We start from the raw sequence: 16536 nt of genomic DNA, 5'->3' as shown, positions 1-16536 counted from the left end.
TGGTTGCATAAGCCAGAGAAAGCAGGCGTGAAAGCAGGCGTGAAGTTTCTTCCTAAAACTAATACTAAGCCTAGAAGACACATGCCTATAGATAATTCCAAAAGACACAGTAGTTGCCCATCACTCTCAAACACAGGTGAAATGATTCCCGTTTTTATTAAAAACTGAACCCCAGTGAAATAAGCCAAAGACAAATACCAAATGATCTCACTTACATATGGAATTTTTAAAAAACAAACAAAAAAGCAACAACAATAAAAACCAAACTCATAGATATAGAGAACAGATTTGTGGTTGCCAGAGTTGGAGGGAGTGGGGAGAGATGGCTGAAGGTGGCCAAAAAGTACAAACTTCCAGTTATAAGATAAAAAGTCATGGAGATATAATATGTAGCATGGTGACTATAGTTAGTAATACTGTATTGTATACTTGAACCTTGCTGAGAGAGTAGATCTTAAAAGTTCTCATCCTCCCCCCCCAAAAATTTGTAACTATGTGTAGTGATGGATTTTAACTAGACTTACTCTGGTGATCATTTCACAATAAATACAAATAGCGAATCATGTTGCACACCTGAAACTAATATAATATTAATGTCAATTATATCTAAACTAAAAAAATAAAGCTGAAGCCATACCAGAAACAGAGATGAGACAGCTCCATGTTATATAAGCCTTAACTTTGAAGATTAAAAACTGCTTTAATTACAAACATAGTATTTGTTCATTGTAGAAAATATTTAAAATATTTCAAAATATAAAGGTAAAAATTGAAATCACCCGTAATTTCACCTTTCAGAGATAACCACAGTTAACATTCTCATGTATTTCCTGCTAATCTTTTTTTTCCATAAACATTGAATACAAAGAGTTGTTGGAGTTTAGAATTGGCAATAGTAGAGTTTTGTATTATACCTTAACAAATGCTTTCTATTTTTTGCATTTACAGAATAAACGAAACTGTGCATTATCTTACATTTTGCTAAGCTAATATCATTCACTTTTGACAGTTTTATCATATTTCTTGAAGATGAAAAGGTTTTTCACTGGAAAGTTGGGAGGATGCTACAGGCACCCACTCTCACCTGTTACACTTACTATTAAATAGTGTATCCTGGGGGACTTCCTTGGTGGCACAGTGGATAAGACTCCACGTTCCCAATGCAGGGGGGCCTGGGTTCGATCCCTGGTCAGGGAACCAGATCCCACATGCCTTCTGCAACTAAGAGTTCGCATGCCACAACTAAGGAGCCCATGTGCCACAACCAAGGAGCCCATGAGCCACAACTAAGGAGCCCACCTGCCGCAAGTAAGACTCGGTGCAACCAAATAAATAAATAAATAATAAATAAATAAATAGTGTATCCTAATTTTTTAGTTCATTTTATACTATTAGCATTTCCCGGTGTCACAAAATATCCTTTAAAATATGATTTTAATAAATGTGAAACATTTCAATGCAAGGATAATCCGTTCAATATTTCATTGGAGTAGTTTCCTACTCCTCAACATTTAGGATATTTTCAGATTTTTTACATTAATATATAATACTATGATGATATGAAACTAATATATATAATGTGCATATATATACTCTGACCACATCTCTGATAATTTCTTTAGGACAAACTCCTAGGAATAAGACTGGTAGATTTTTATAGGATTTTCTCTTAGATTCAAAAGGGACCCAGTGTCTTTCAGAGAGAGCCTCTCCCCCAAAGCCTCTGGCCTTAGTCTGTCCAGGTGTTGCCCTTTGGTTTAAACCTGAGAGTCCATGAATCCCTAGAGCATCTTGTTCAGCCTAACGGGCTTGTTGACCATCTCACTTTCATCACTTTATAGACAACAGCTTTTTGAGTTTTCCTCTTTATCTGTTCTCTTCCTGTGCCCAGCTCAGACCATTCAGAAACAAAATGGGATAATATGCACCCATCTGCCTATCTCCCCCTTCTCCAGGTTTACTCCTCTCAGCTCCACTTTGAATACCTTCTCTGCAGACACTCCAGTGCCCCAAGGATAGGATAGCCTGTAGATAAGCACTTAAGTCTTCTTAAGTTCTGCCTCCCAGGGTATTTAAGGACCCAACCAGTCAGGACTTCCATAATTACCTGCATTTTAAAAGAGGATCCTAGAGGAACAACAATGCTCAACTCAAAGAATGAATCACTAATGGTGGAAATCACAAAAACAAACAAACAGTAAATCAAGTCAGAGAGAGCGATATTTTGCATTCGGTCAATAGGAAAGGAAACCTATTGAAGCCATGGGCTTGGCTGAACTTACCTACCAGGAATGAGAGAAGGAGGAAGATGAGTGAGTCCAACATGGAGCCCTGGGAGTCAGTGGCCTGGGCTCTCAGGAGAGAGGTGGAGGGGGCAGTGGACCAGAAATCTGGGCGGTGGGATGGGAGGGCAGCGTGAGCCTCTGCCTGCCAGGTGAGCAGCCTGGCCTCATACCTAAAGGCAACAGGAGGACATCACTCTATAGTCTCAGGCAAGAGGATATTGTGCAGAAGCCAGTGTCTGAAGATTCTTCTAGCAACCGTGGGCTTGATAAATTGCAGAGGAGAGAAACCAGGAGTAGAAAAATCATCCAGTAAACAGTGGCAACAATAATAGCTGATATTTACTAAGTATTTATTGTGTGTCAGGCACTGTGTTGTATCTCATGTATTAACTCATTTAAAAACCAGCCCAGATTTACGTTGTAAATAGTAGCATCACCCCATATTATAGATGAGAAAACCGGGAAACAGGTTAAATTACTTGCCTAAACGACACAGTTAGTAAGCAGAAGGGCAAGGGCCTGAACCCAGATTCTTAGCCCCTACACTGTGAATTGCTGGGTGGATGGCGGCCTTGGCTGTGGAGACAGTTGCAGCTTCGGGAAGAAAGAGCATGCGTGCATCAGTGTGCACACAGTTTATATTCCAGGCTACGAGGAGGCAGAGAAAAAAATGAAGACTGTGTCTCAGAAATGTTTCCGAGATGGCAAAGGCAGGAGCAGGAGGTGAGGACTGTGTGGTATCACAGGACCACGGCCATCACATGTGTGGCGGCACAGCTGTCCTCTGCAACTCACCGGACTGCTGGACGAGCCCGGGCGGGGCTCTGCTGGACTCAGTGCAGCTGACGTAGGAAGACGAGTAGCTTCCTCTTACTGAAGAGGCAGCTATTTTATGCCAGGCACTGGGCTAGCAGCTTGATGTGAATTATCTCATTCATTTCTCATGGCAAAACTATTTTTACTTCTATTTTACAGATGAAAAAACCGAGGCTCCAGAAAGTTATGTGACTTGCACAAGGCGTACAACTCTGAGAGCCGCACGGTTTGAATTCAGGAAAGGCTATCAGCTCCAAGGCTATCAGCACCCCGTCCTCTCCTGGCTAAAGATGATGCTTCACGTTCTAGCCTTTGGGTCCTTCCTTCCCCCACTCTCCAGAGGAGGCCCCTTTCCCATCAAGGAAGAAAGGCTGAGCCTCCCCTTTGCCCAGACTTGTCATCAACGCCCTTCCCCTGCCCATACCGAAAAGAAAATAAGCTATCAGTCCCTGGACCTGTAGGTTGATGGAGAGTTTTCCTCAATCCATGACCCTGTCTGGATATTCCCTCCCCTTTTATGAACTCCCAGGGAGCAAGGTCACATGGGACCAAGCACAAGATGTGGAACCAGGAAGCCTGCGTTAAGAGTCGCAGCCCCTCAGCTCGTGGATGTATGATTACGAGCCAACCTTAACTTCTTCGTTGGGTTGTTGGGAGAACCAAGTGAAATGATGCCTGTGAAAGGCTTTGTGAACTGGAAATCCCGATGTATCTATTCCACAACACCAACCCACTCTCCCCCGTTGGTCAGGATTGAGCCCAGAATAACTGTCCCCGAGCTGCCTCCTCCACATTAGGGGAGATGAAACTGTGGTCAGGGAAGTCTGGGCATCCGTCACAGGTCTGCTGTGAGCCAAACCACCTGCCTGCTGCGTCGGGCTGGAGTCAGGGCCAGGCAAGACGGCTCCGGTCTGCACATCCGCATCTGTGACGTGGTTGCTTCACAACCACCCTGCGAGGCAGCAGCGCCATCCCTGCTGGTGAGAAGAGAAACCTGAGTCTTCAGAGAGGTGAGTAGCAGCGCAGCTTCACCCCTCAGCTCATATAAATTATGCATAAGTGTATAGTTTTCTGTAAATTGTGTGCAAGTGTATAATTATGTGTAAATTAAGCATACGTTAATTTTGATTATACTATTTTTTGTTTTAATCTCAAGTTGGGAACATCTCAAACATTCTGGAAGACCCTTGGAAACCCCATCAGTCCTAGACACAGGGTCAATACAGCCTAATGGTTAAAATCGCCTGCTCCCCAGCCAGCCCCCGCTCCCCATTCCAGCTCGAGGTGTTCTGCTATGTTCAGTTCACCTTGCTTAAGCCCAGATGTGGAATGCCGTCCCCACTAGTGGGCCAGGAACCAGCAGTCCCCTGCAGGTGGACAGGAGGCCAGGGGGCCATCATAGGGAATGCTCACAACCTCTGCTCGTTCAGGTCTTGGTCAAACTGTCCCCACTCCGGAAGCCGGCCCTGACTCTGCCAAGCTGGCCAAGGTGTCCCTTTTCAGTGTTCCCACAGTGCCCAGTAATGGGCTCAGTCACTGTGTAGTGAGTGTCAGTTGCTTGTATGATCCCCCCTCCAGACAGTGAGCAACTGAGGCCGGGAACTGTGTCATGCCCTTCTCCCCCAGCACAGGACCCACCGATAAACGCTTCCGATGTGAGTCAGTGAGCGAAGGAAACAATGTGTGGATAGATGGAAGGGTATCTACCTCCCCTCCAGCTCTTAAATTCTCCTCTACTCCTTCTCCTGTTCAGAAAGGGCCAGGGGTGGGGGGGGCAATGAAGGCCAGAGAAATAATACTTTTAAAAACTAGTATTGATTGGAAGTTTGGTTTTCTTTTATGGGCCCAGCTCTTATGAGCCCCCAGAGGGATGGCCCACAGCACAGAGCCTGGCCAAGGAAGTGAGGCGTGCTAAAGTCCTCTCTCACATTCCTGATCCTCTGAACTTGTTTAAGGACAGTGAGTTATCTTCTCTCCGTTCCTTCCCAGGTCACTAACATTCAAGCTGCGGTGACCAATGTTTTCTGTGCAGCAGTTTCCATTTATCCATTTCCTTTGGTAACTGCGATTTTTTTTTTAAATATATCTTAGGGCTTTCTCCTTGACCTACAAAACAGCACTGTGCACTCTGCATTCTCTGGGGAGACGTCCTCCCGAACCCTTATTCAGAGAAGCGAGTATGTGCCCGATCCTGTCATCCTCGGTGGGAAGTTTGATTCATTTCACCAGGGGACGGTTGGGGGCAATGCCATCCTGGGCTTCCACTTCTTCCTTTAATGAAGTGGCACCTATTTGGATGATAAGGAGCCACTGAAAATTGGGAACATCTTACAAATGCAAAATGCCCTTTATATAGAAATGTATATCTCACTTTAGAATGTGTCCTGTTATATTATTCTAGGATACTAAGGATTCCTACAAGGAGTTTATAATAACTTGGGGAAATGTTTATGAAATAACGTTAACTTTAAAAGCAGAATGTGAAATTATATATACAGTATGTCCTCAATTCTGTTGCTGAAAAGCGTACATAGAAAAAAGAAAGGCAGCTTTCTCATTTCATCTTTATAACAACCCTGCAGTGTTATGTGGAATTATTAAATAATTTGCCCCAAGCCATACAGCTATATGTGCTGCCCAAGGTCACAATGCATGAACAGAAGTTTGACTGTGCATGTATATTTCATCCAGAAGGCAATTTGGGAAACGGGAGGGGTACCTGGGGCTCTGCTTGGAGGCATGTGGCAGAATTGCCCTTCCCTAGCACCACGGAGCTTGATGTGGCCAAATGATTTGCTCTGGCCAATGACATGTGACTGAGATGATGTATCACTTTCAGGTGGGAACTTGAAGATCGGGGGAGCATTCCCCATGTTTTCCTTTGCCTTCCGCCTAAAGATTGGCAGTCCTCCAGAGAAAGGCTGTCCTGGCAGCTGTATCCTGGAAGAAGGACAACATGAAGCAGAATTCCTATGTAGCATGAGTGAGAAATGGACCTGAGTTGTTTTTAAGCCACTGAGATTTGGAGGATGAGTGACACCACAACATACCACAAGGAAACCTGGCTTATTCTGCCAGATTCAAGGGCACTGACCAGTGAGGCCAGATGACATGAACACTCCCACATGACTTCTTACAGTTCAAACGGGAGGTGGTGTGATGCTATAGGGAGTTTGGGTCTCAGAACCAGAACTGAATTTCAACACAAGCCATTAACCTGGTTAAACTTACTTTCATGTTTTAAAACAAGGATTATACTATATTCTATAAAGAGTTATTGTATTAAATAAGATAGTGCACATAAAGTGCCTGCTACTTAGAAAAAAATAAAAACTGGTTATTCTAAAATTTTTCTACATGATTGATTTTTACAAAGATGCCCCAGTCCCAATGTATTTGTTAAGCAAGGTATGATTGTACCTTTTTGATTGTAAATTTCTTTTCTCTACCAATGAACAAAAACTTTGTGATGACTTTAGTTTTCCCTCTACCAAACAGTAATAAATACACAATCTACAACATTAATATGTTCATGTATTTCTAAGAGGAAAAACCAGTGGTTATCATAATTTAAAAGTTTACCATTAATAAAAATTACTATTAAGATAAAATTAAGAGAAGGAAGATAATGTTATTAAAAATACATTTTACAAATATAAGAATTGAGGTTCAGTCACGCATAACATCAATCTAAAGAAATAATGGAATAACACTAGGAAATAATGGAATCTAACTTCCTTTGAATGCCTTCTCTGCCAAATACACGGTTCCTGTCCTCAACAAACTTCCAATCTGAGAAAATTAAATATACACAGAAGATTTAGCTCTAATGCTGCATGAAATTTTAGAATATTATGTTACTCTCCTACTACTTCCTAGGTTATATAATGGATCCACTCTTTTTTTCTCATTTCATTCTCCACCCACACACAAAAAGAGAACATATGTGGATATGTCAGATTGTGGCTATAATATAATGCATCTGAATAAAAATCAGATCATTAAGTTGCAGATACTTCTGTAGGAAGCAGGAAATTTTCATCTCCTTTTCCAATGCTAGGGTCAGGTCTTTGCACCTCCTTCTTAGGACTCTCCCAAGAAAGTGGAGTTGGAAATCTATTAGTCAGAGCCCAGGATCTTCCTTGTACATTTTCATAATTTTACAGGTTGCCGTGTCTTAAAATACAGGAGCATGCTATAATGTCTCTTCTATACACACCCTCAATCCCAGAGTCAGCCTCACTTATGCAGAGACCAATCAAAGCTGCTCTGAGAGCTTCTGCTGGCTCCCTTAATAAGTCCACCCTTCATTGTTCAAGGTTGATAATGGGGAAGAATCTCATGGGGCTGTGGCTCTGTCTCCCAGCCCTGATATGTCTGCTGAGACTGCCCTTCCCATGGGGAGGCCACTAACTACATCTGCAGTCACTGTACTTGCCCTAGAAGTGCTGCTCCTTCAGCGCCATGACTTAGAGTTCTTCCCTTGGGGCCCCTCAGCCCCCTCCAAGGAAGACTTCCTCCCATCCCGTCTCAGTGGAGACAGTCTGGCCCAGCCATAGCAAAGCCTGTGAGGATAAAGTCTCCCCCTTGTCACTACTGCTGCTCCCCAGGACCCCCCAAAGTGACAGGCTCCTCAAGGAACCAACTTATCTTGCCCCACTCCAGTAGACATACCAACAGGAAGTGACTGGACAGCCGCCCCCTACCCCCGCCAGCCACCCTCTGGGTCTAGTCTGGCTGTGACCAAGGGGCCAAGCTTAGATTCACCCCAGGCCACTGTTTGTGGCAAATGGGATTGTAGGCACAGAGGAGAGGGGTAGGGCCGAATGCGTGCCCTGCCAGCTTTGGCCATTTAGACACTCAGACAGGACACCCAGTCACATGCAGCAGCAGAAAGCAACACTTCTCGTTTCACAAATTACTTCATCACAGGCTCCTCCAAAACCTAAACCACTTCTCCAGCTTCGCAATTTGCTCCAGAAAGACATTCCCTGTCACTGGCAGCCCATTGTTGCTTCATGCTGCTGTCTGTTTAAACTGTGCCTACTTCCTGTGCTAACCTGAGCTAAATTTGGTAAAATTTGGTAAAAAACACAGCTGTTACACTGTTCATTCAGTTCTTTTCTTCCATCGTGGTGAGTTGCAAAGTCCTTCCACTCAACATTCCCTCCTTCCATTCCTCCACACCCTTTTAGAACCTATTTCTATATAAAGCTTGGTCCCCAATCCCCCAAGGAGCTAGTATTTGTAATGCTCATAGATACTGAAAATTATAAACCAGGTGATTTTTTTTCTTTTTTCCTTTATCTGCCAGAAAGCTCAGAGGCAAACTTATAGCTCAATTATGGGAACTGAGTCTTTTGGCTCACATATCTATATCACTTTTCTAATTTATACATCCCTCATTCAAATTTTTATGTATATTTCACTATTTTATTATATGGGTTTCTATATGCGCCCTCAACTCTTGCAAAATCCGGAAAGGAACAGAGATGATACATTGATGGTTAGCCAGGTAGGTAGGCCTATAAATAAATAGGTATTAATAGATTAAAGGAAATTTCCTACTCACTGGTTACTTATTCAGCCAAATTTCTTCACTGAGTGTCCATGGTCTTCCGAGTAGTAAACTCCTCTCTTCTTCAGTTGTCTTCCTCCCTCTGCACTATGTTTTCCCCTTCAGGAACTCACACACCCAGAGAAGGAATACTGCCCTTCAAGGCAAAGAGGTGAGCATCCTGTTCAGGGAAACATGTTGTGGCAGTGGTCCAAGCAGGGCTGACCCAGTTCTCCTGGTTTCCAGCCCAGTGATCTTTTCACAACATTGCTCTGCTTTTTGTACAGTTTACAGTATGGAAAGCCCACAGTTAAAGACAGAGTCCAGGGCTTCCCTGGTGGCACAGTGGTTGAGAATCCGCCTGCCAGTGCAGGGGACACGGGTTCGTGCCCCAGTCCGGGAAGATCCCACATGCCGCGGAGCGGCTGGGCCCGGGAGCCACAACTACTGAGCCTGCGCGTCTGGAGCCTGTGCTCCGCAACGGGAGAGGCCGCGACGGTGAGAGGCCCGCGCCCCGCGATGAAGAGTGGCCCCCGCTCGCCGCAACTGGAGAAGGCCCTCACACAGAAACGAAGACCCAACACAGCCAAAATTAAAATCAATTAAAAAAAAAAAGACAGAGTCCAAACTAACCACATATTTTTTGAGTCCTGCTCTAACCCCATCTCCATCTGTTCCTGGATAGGGGATGTTCCCTTTCCTTATCTTTTCCCTGAGCACTTTTACCTTCTGCAGCACATTTCTTTCTCTCCCATTTTCAATCCTTCACTCTTAGTATTTTACCTGGAAAGAAAGAGAGGAAGGAAGGAAGGAAGGAAGGAAGGAAGGAAGGAAGGGAGGGAGGGCGGGAGGAAGGAAGGAAGGAAGGAAGAAAGAAAGAAAGAAAGAAAGAAAGAAAGAAAGAAAGAAAGAAAGAAAGAAAGAAAGAAAGAAAGAAAGAAAGAAAGAAAGAAAGAAAGAAAGAAAGAAACTCATAACAGTCCAGCTGGCCTGCTGCCATAGGTACCCAATAAATGTTAGTTCTCTTCCCCTACACACTTTGACACATACTAAGTGCTCCTTTCCATCCTTCTATGCACCCCCACTTCCTGTGCTTACACCGTACTGGATACATAGACCTGTGAACTCTGCCAAATGAACCAGGAGAGATAGAATAGATAGATGTCAGTGTCATTCTGGTAAGAAAAATAGAAATAAAAAAGGTGCCAGTCTGCCGAATCGAGGTATCAAAAAGCATTCCCAGTTTCCACTAAGTCTTTTTCTATCTTCAATATGGCTGACGTTTGTCTTTACATACCTGGGGAAGTGATGTCTGCCTGCTCTTCATCACTTGATTTGCATTGTAGAAACTCGACTTCAGTGAGGTCACAGGGAGGAAGCTGATGATTTGTAATGGACATTTGTGGTAACTTCTTCAATATCCATTCCTCTCTTCTTTATTTCATGGGCCCCCATAGGGAGACCCATGTGGTTACAAGGAAGCTACCTCTACTCTCTGGCTCTGGGGGGCAGAGCACATGACTTAGCCAAAGCAAATCATCGCATCCCACCCACCTGGCCATAGTGATTCATTATCAGGTTAGTGCTATGACCTCAGGGAGCCCAGTGTAAATAAATCTCAGGACTTTTGTTAGAATTCCTGAGTCAAGGGTTTTCTCTCCTCCTCTGGAAATAGGAAGTCTAAAACTCCTCCAGCCATTTTGCTACCACAAAGGAAACCAACTTGAGAATGAAGCCAAAATACAGAGAATGGCAAAGAAATGAAGTCAGGGCCCGGATGACATCATGAAATCTTAGATTAGACCTTACCTAAACCTAGAGTTTTTAGTTACATGAATTAATAAATTTTATTATTTACACTCACATGTTACACTCAAATAAAAACTTTCTAACTGATACACTGATGTTACCTGAAAATTCATGTAAATTACGCTTGTTTTTGATAGATAACAGTAGTTGTGATTCATCTTTGCTACTTATGCCCTGTCCAATATGCTAAAGACACCAAGCAGGTAGAGTCTATGGTGGTGTATATGTCTATGTAGGTGTGTTTTCCCAGCTGATCAACACCAACAATCGTCATCATCCCCATCATCACTGCGGATGGGGCCATCATATGTAAATCAAACTCAGATGACCAAAGTTTACAGCAATGCTTGAAATTTAGTATCTCAGAAGCATTTCATTTCAGTCCCATAAAAGTTATGATATGCTGATTAAATACTGACTGGAGGCTGAAAGAGTGCTTACTTGAGGTTTATAAGCATGAAAAGGATGCATTCTATTGTCACCTTTTTTTTTTTTTTTTTTCAAAATATTGCTGCCCTGAAACAGCCAAATGCATGTATTTTAGGTATTTTAAGGGAAAGAGGTGCCGTACCTTTTATTTTTTATAATGGTATTTTCTGCCAATAATAAAATAGGAGCAAGAAGAAATGTTGATTAAAGAAGCCATATTCCTTTGCCAAAGAAAACATTTGTTGTCTTCAGTTTCCTCACTCTTATTTTTGAGAAGAGAGAGGTAATTCATTCCCTCCAGTAAACAGTTTTCACGTGGGAGTCTCCTAACTTTCCCTTTTGTAACTTCAGTCCAGAGCTTTAAATATTTTGTACTTAATTCCTTCCTCCTTTTTGATTCTCTAAGACCAAGAACAAAGGTCTCCTGAACAGGTTTTCAGGCGAAAAAGCAAAGAAGTAAGAAGCTGTTCAGGCAAACAGGGTCTGTCCATAAGCACCCCATAGGGGCTGCTCCGTACACAGAAGGCAGGAATAAGGAGAGACCAAGATGCCATGAATCATAGAAAACAAGCTTTGGGGGCTTCTGATTTCTCCCAGGAGGCTGCTGGTAGTGTCTGCTGCTGAGGAATAGCTGCTGTGGCCAAGTAGCTGTAAGGGTTTGAGCTGTCTTTAGGTGTAATATTGCTCCAGAACTAAAGCCTGGGTTTCTTGGCTCTATAAGCAATAAGTACATCCTTTGATGATTTCTTTATTTCCAATATTTTATTGTGAGCATTTTCAAACATACAGAAACATTGAAAGAATTGTGAAGGGTACACCCCATATATCCACCATCTAGATTCTATAATTGTTTGCTATATTTGCTATCCATTTATCTACCTACCTATCCATTCATCAATCCATCTTATTTTTTGGTGCATTTCAAAGTAAGTTGCAGACATCAGTATCCTACACTCCTAAATACCTCTTCACACGTATCATTAACGAGAGTTCAGGGTTTATTTAGAATAAATTTTTCCCTGGGTGAAATTTACATAGAGTGAATTGCATGAATTTTAAGTGTATCATTCCATGAGTTTTTTAAAAAATAAATTTATTTATTTATTTATTTTTAGCTGTGTTGGGTCTTCAATGCTGCTCACGCACTTTCTCTAGCTGCGGCGAGCAGGGGCTGCTCTTCGTTGCGGTGCACGGGTTTCTCATTGCGGTGGCTTCTCTTGTTGTGGAGCACGGGCTCTAGGCATGCAGGCTTCAGTAGTTGTGGCTCGAAGGCTCTAGAGCTCAGGCTCAGTTGTGGCGCACGGGCTTAGATGCTCTTTGGCATGTGGGATCCTCCCGGACCCGGGGTTGAACCCGTGTCCCCTAACCACTACACCACCAGGGAAGTCCCCATTCCATGAATTTTGACAAATGTACATGCCTGGAAAAGGAAATCCATCCATGGTGATTTCTTTCTAACACCAATTATCAGTAGGGCCATTCTCCACTGCATTCAGTTATTCAACAAATATTTTCTGAGCTCCTATATGGTTCAGGTATTTGCTAGGTGTTAGAGAGGTAAATGATATATAGCCCTCCACAGGAGTCAACAGTTTAAAGAAAGAGATGCCTACAGTACTTGAATTAATTAGTTAATTAGTTAGAGATGCTGTGGAAATCTGTTCACACAGCGGAGGGGTCAGCCAATGTACCTGACGTGGGGTCAAGAAGGGCTTCATGCTGGGCATTTTGAAAGATGAAAAGGAACATTAGACATCCAGGAACAAGAGCACAAAGAAGACTGAAGTCCATGACCCTACATGGCATCTGGCATGGCTGAGACACAAGACAAGGGGAATGCAATGAGGCTGGAGACACTGCAAGCGCAGGTCCAGGAGGGCCTTGAATGCCTGACTAAGGGGTTGAGCTGTTATCCAGAAAGAGATGGGAAGTTGAAGAGGAACCTGCCAGACACCTGAGCCAAGGTGATCTGGGTAAATTTCACTCCATGTTGACCTTGAGAGAGATGAGGAAAGGGACTAACGTGGATGCTCTGGTGATACAGAGACAAATGCTTTGGATTAGGTGTTAAATTATGGAAAATTCTAGTCCATAATCCAGGCTGCTGGACCCCAAGGGCCATGGAGGCTCCAGCTGGCTGCCAGATGGAACATGGCATCCACGTGCTGCCGAGGAGCCCTGGAGATGACCCAGCCTCCAGCTCCTCCTCCACTCAGCACCAGAGCCTCACAGACTAAGGAGAACTGGAGAAGCAAAGCTGGGAAAGCCTGGGTTCTAACATATTATTTTCTAATGTAGCCAGTTGCATTACAATCGCCTACTAATGATCATGGAACAACTTGTTTAAAGTGCTGTAAAGGGTCCCGCCAGACTCTAATCAAGAGACAAATCTTGTGTCTAAAACAATTCAATCACTTCGTTTACACTGAGAGAAAATTGAGTGATCACATATACACAACCTGCTGCGATCAAGGCTGAGACTTCTTGTATGCTAATGTCCTGCTAAGAAGTGTGAAGTAATACAGGGTGAAGTGTCAAATTCTCTTTCATTAGAATGGGAAATAATTGTGCTGCTGTATGACAAGTAGTAAAATCCACAGTGGACGATTGAATCAATAGCTGTGAAATGTAGAACACTGCTGGTTTAAAACAAACAAACAAAAAAATAGCATCTCTCCATTGGAAGGGATGCCTTTTAAACTCATAATGGATTCTATTTGTGATCAAAGTTGAAGGTGCAAGTCACATAGTAAACAATATCAACAAAAATATGGGCAGAGGAGTGGATGAGGAAGGGAATAGAGAGGCTTAATGGGGAACAAAGAGAAGAAATAATTTCAGAAGAAGGCATGTCTTAATTTTTTTCCTACCTTTTAACAGAGCTAAAGTTTTATAAATCAGCTAGAAGTATCTTGCTTAAATTGTCAAGAAGAAGAGTTACTCTTATGGACTGAATGTTTGTATCCCCCCTCAAAATTCATATGTTGATATCTAATCCCCAATGTGTTGGTTTTAGGAGGTGGGGCCTGTGGAGGATAATTAGGTGATGAGGGTGGGGCCCTTGTGAATGGGATTACTGCCTTTATAAGAGGTCAAAGAGCGAGAGAGCTCTTTACACCACTGGAGGGTACAATGTGAAGTTGGCTGTCTGCAACCCTTGCTGGCCCCCCTCATCTTAGACTTCTAGTCTCCAGAACTGTAAGAAATAAATTTCTGTTTATTGTAAGCCACCCAGTCTATAGCACTTTGCTAGAGCAGCCCGAACTGACAGAGACAGTACCAAAAAGAGTAAAAATGCTGAGTTTTAGGACTTAATACCCTGCACAGTGGAAAGCTGTCCCATGGGAAGTTTTCTTTTCCCTTGTTCTCTTTGTCTCTTTTTTAATTTTGAGACTCTCGCAGAGCCTAAACCAGAGGAATAACAAATCTCTAGGTACTGGAAGAAATCTGAGAAGTTGCCTTATGTTTACACCTCATTAAGCCAGAGACCAATCTTCATCAAAAGCAAAAATCCTAGTACTCACTCCACCTCTTTTTTTAACTCTCTAAGTTTTTAGTTAAAAACAATTTTTCATTGGCTTAAGCACATTTCCTGGCCCATGTACCGGACTCGACCCCTCCCTCTACTCCTCTTGCCTCTGCGTTGACTTATCCCTTTGGCTGGTTTCTCCAGGTTGAGGCTACAGCATCTCCAGCCTCACATTCTGGGGACTGACAAAGAGCTTTTTGTCCTCAATAATTTAAAAAAAAAAAAAAAAATTCCCCATAACTGAGTTCCATTGGACCAGGTTGGCTGGCATGCTAATCCTCAAATGAAATATGCCGATTGGCCAGGACTAGGTCATATCATGGCCCTAAATTGGGGAGTGAGGCTGAACCCATGGCTTCAGGGTGAGGGGACGTTTTCCCCAAGGCGAATGGAAGGGTTAGTACCAAGATGGGGGTGGGGGTGGGGGAGGGAATGGATTGGAGGCCAGCAAAGATAAGAGATGTCCACCAGGCTTCTGAAGACTCAAGGCTTGAAACACTAGTAACAGCAGAACCCAAGAAACATGCAGACAGCACACCTGCATCTCTACTGGTCAGAGTGGGGAAGGAGAGTGTGGATCCCAAGCTTCTGCACTGAGAACCACTGCTCTGCAACTGCTTCTCCCCACCATCTACCTCCCAGCCCCATCATTCACACAAAGTGACCGAAAGCCTCCCTGCTGGTCTCAGGAGCAGGATGGTGCTGGGAAAGTCAGAATAACAAAGTGCACCCATGAAGTTTGACCTTGAACTTTATTTTCAGTCTCTTCCAATAACTGTTCTTCCACAAATTCTCTGCTCACACTACCACACTCTTCTCATGCCTCTATTTACAAGTATTCCAGTCACTCAAACACCAGCCCCTGGAAGTCCTCTGCAATTAGCCCAGGAATCCACAATCTTTCTAACACTAATTCTACACAATATTAATAGGTGCTGTGCCTAAAAGGAATTATGTAGTCCAAAACAGTGGGGGAAACACTGGGTTAGACAACATTAAAAAGATTTATTTAGTTCACGACTTCTCCTGGTCCTTAATGTGTATATATGTATCGTGAATCTACAAAAGGAGGCTTTGGTAAGGAGTATTTCCCACATTTACTTAAACACGGGATTTTATTTCAGAAAACTTCTACAGAAGCCATTGTTTCTACAGAACATGTTTTGAAAAAAGCTGACCCTGCCTAGCCCCTTTACTTTCTAGATGAAGAAAACAATTCTCACAGCATTTTAATGACATGCTCAGCCTGTAGCTGGTCAGTGTCAGGGGCAAGGCCACAGACCCATCTCTCAATTCCAAGTGCCAAGCCTTGTCCTTTGCCCTGCGTTCTCGCAGGTGGCACCTCGGGCTTCCATGGCCATCCTGTTCCCCCTGAGAATGATCAGGGTATGCTCTATGGCTGGAGGGAGGGGTGGACTCTCCAGGTGACCCTACTTTTAAGGCAAGGGTGGTGGACTGAGCACTTCTACTTTCTCACCAGCACACCTCAGAGCTGAGGCAACAGTAAAATCAGACAATTATGGAACAGGGCAACAGTTTAGTAAAGAGTTTGCATAGCTCTTGGTACATAATTATCTCTCAAAATTATTACTACTGGGAGCCAGGATGACAGACAACATTAAATATCATCTCAGAATGGGGTCCCCAGAGGCATGTACTCAAAAGGATTTGAGTGCTACTAATTTATTTGGGAAGTGATTCCAGGAAGCAGGTAGGTAGGGATGTGGAGAAGTCAGACATGAGGGGAAAGAAGCCAATACAGGGTGCGTTCATGTGAAGGTTACCAAAGTGAACAAATGGGGCTGAGTTCTGCCGGGTCATCTAGGGAAGCAGAATACAACACACCTCAAAGATACCCTGCAAGGAAACAAGGTATTTATTATTGGTTGAAGGCTGTTTCCAGGGATGTTAACTCCTCAGCACTCCTGGCTGGCCCTCAAGCAGACCAAGCACGTTCTTATGGTCATGCACTGGGTGCTGACAGCATCATTTAAGCACCATGAGGAAGTGCCCTGCATATGACTAGGGTAGGATGCATTGTCTCAGCACCAGGTGACCGGGCCCCACCAAGTCCATTGTGGAAGCTATGAGGATGCATTTTGCAGACCTCC

This window comes from Balaenoptera physalus (assembly GCF_965194825.1).
Source record: "Balaenoptera physalus genome assembly, chromosome: 4".
NCBI lineage: Eukaryota > Metazoa > Chordata > Mammalia > Artiodactyla > Balaenopteridae > Balaenoptera > Balaenoptera physalus.
Note: the sequence above shows the minus strand (reverse complement) of the source record.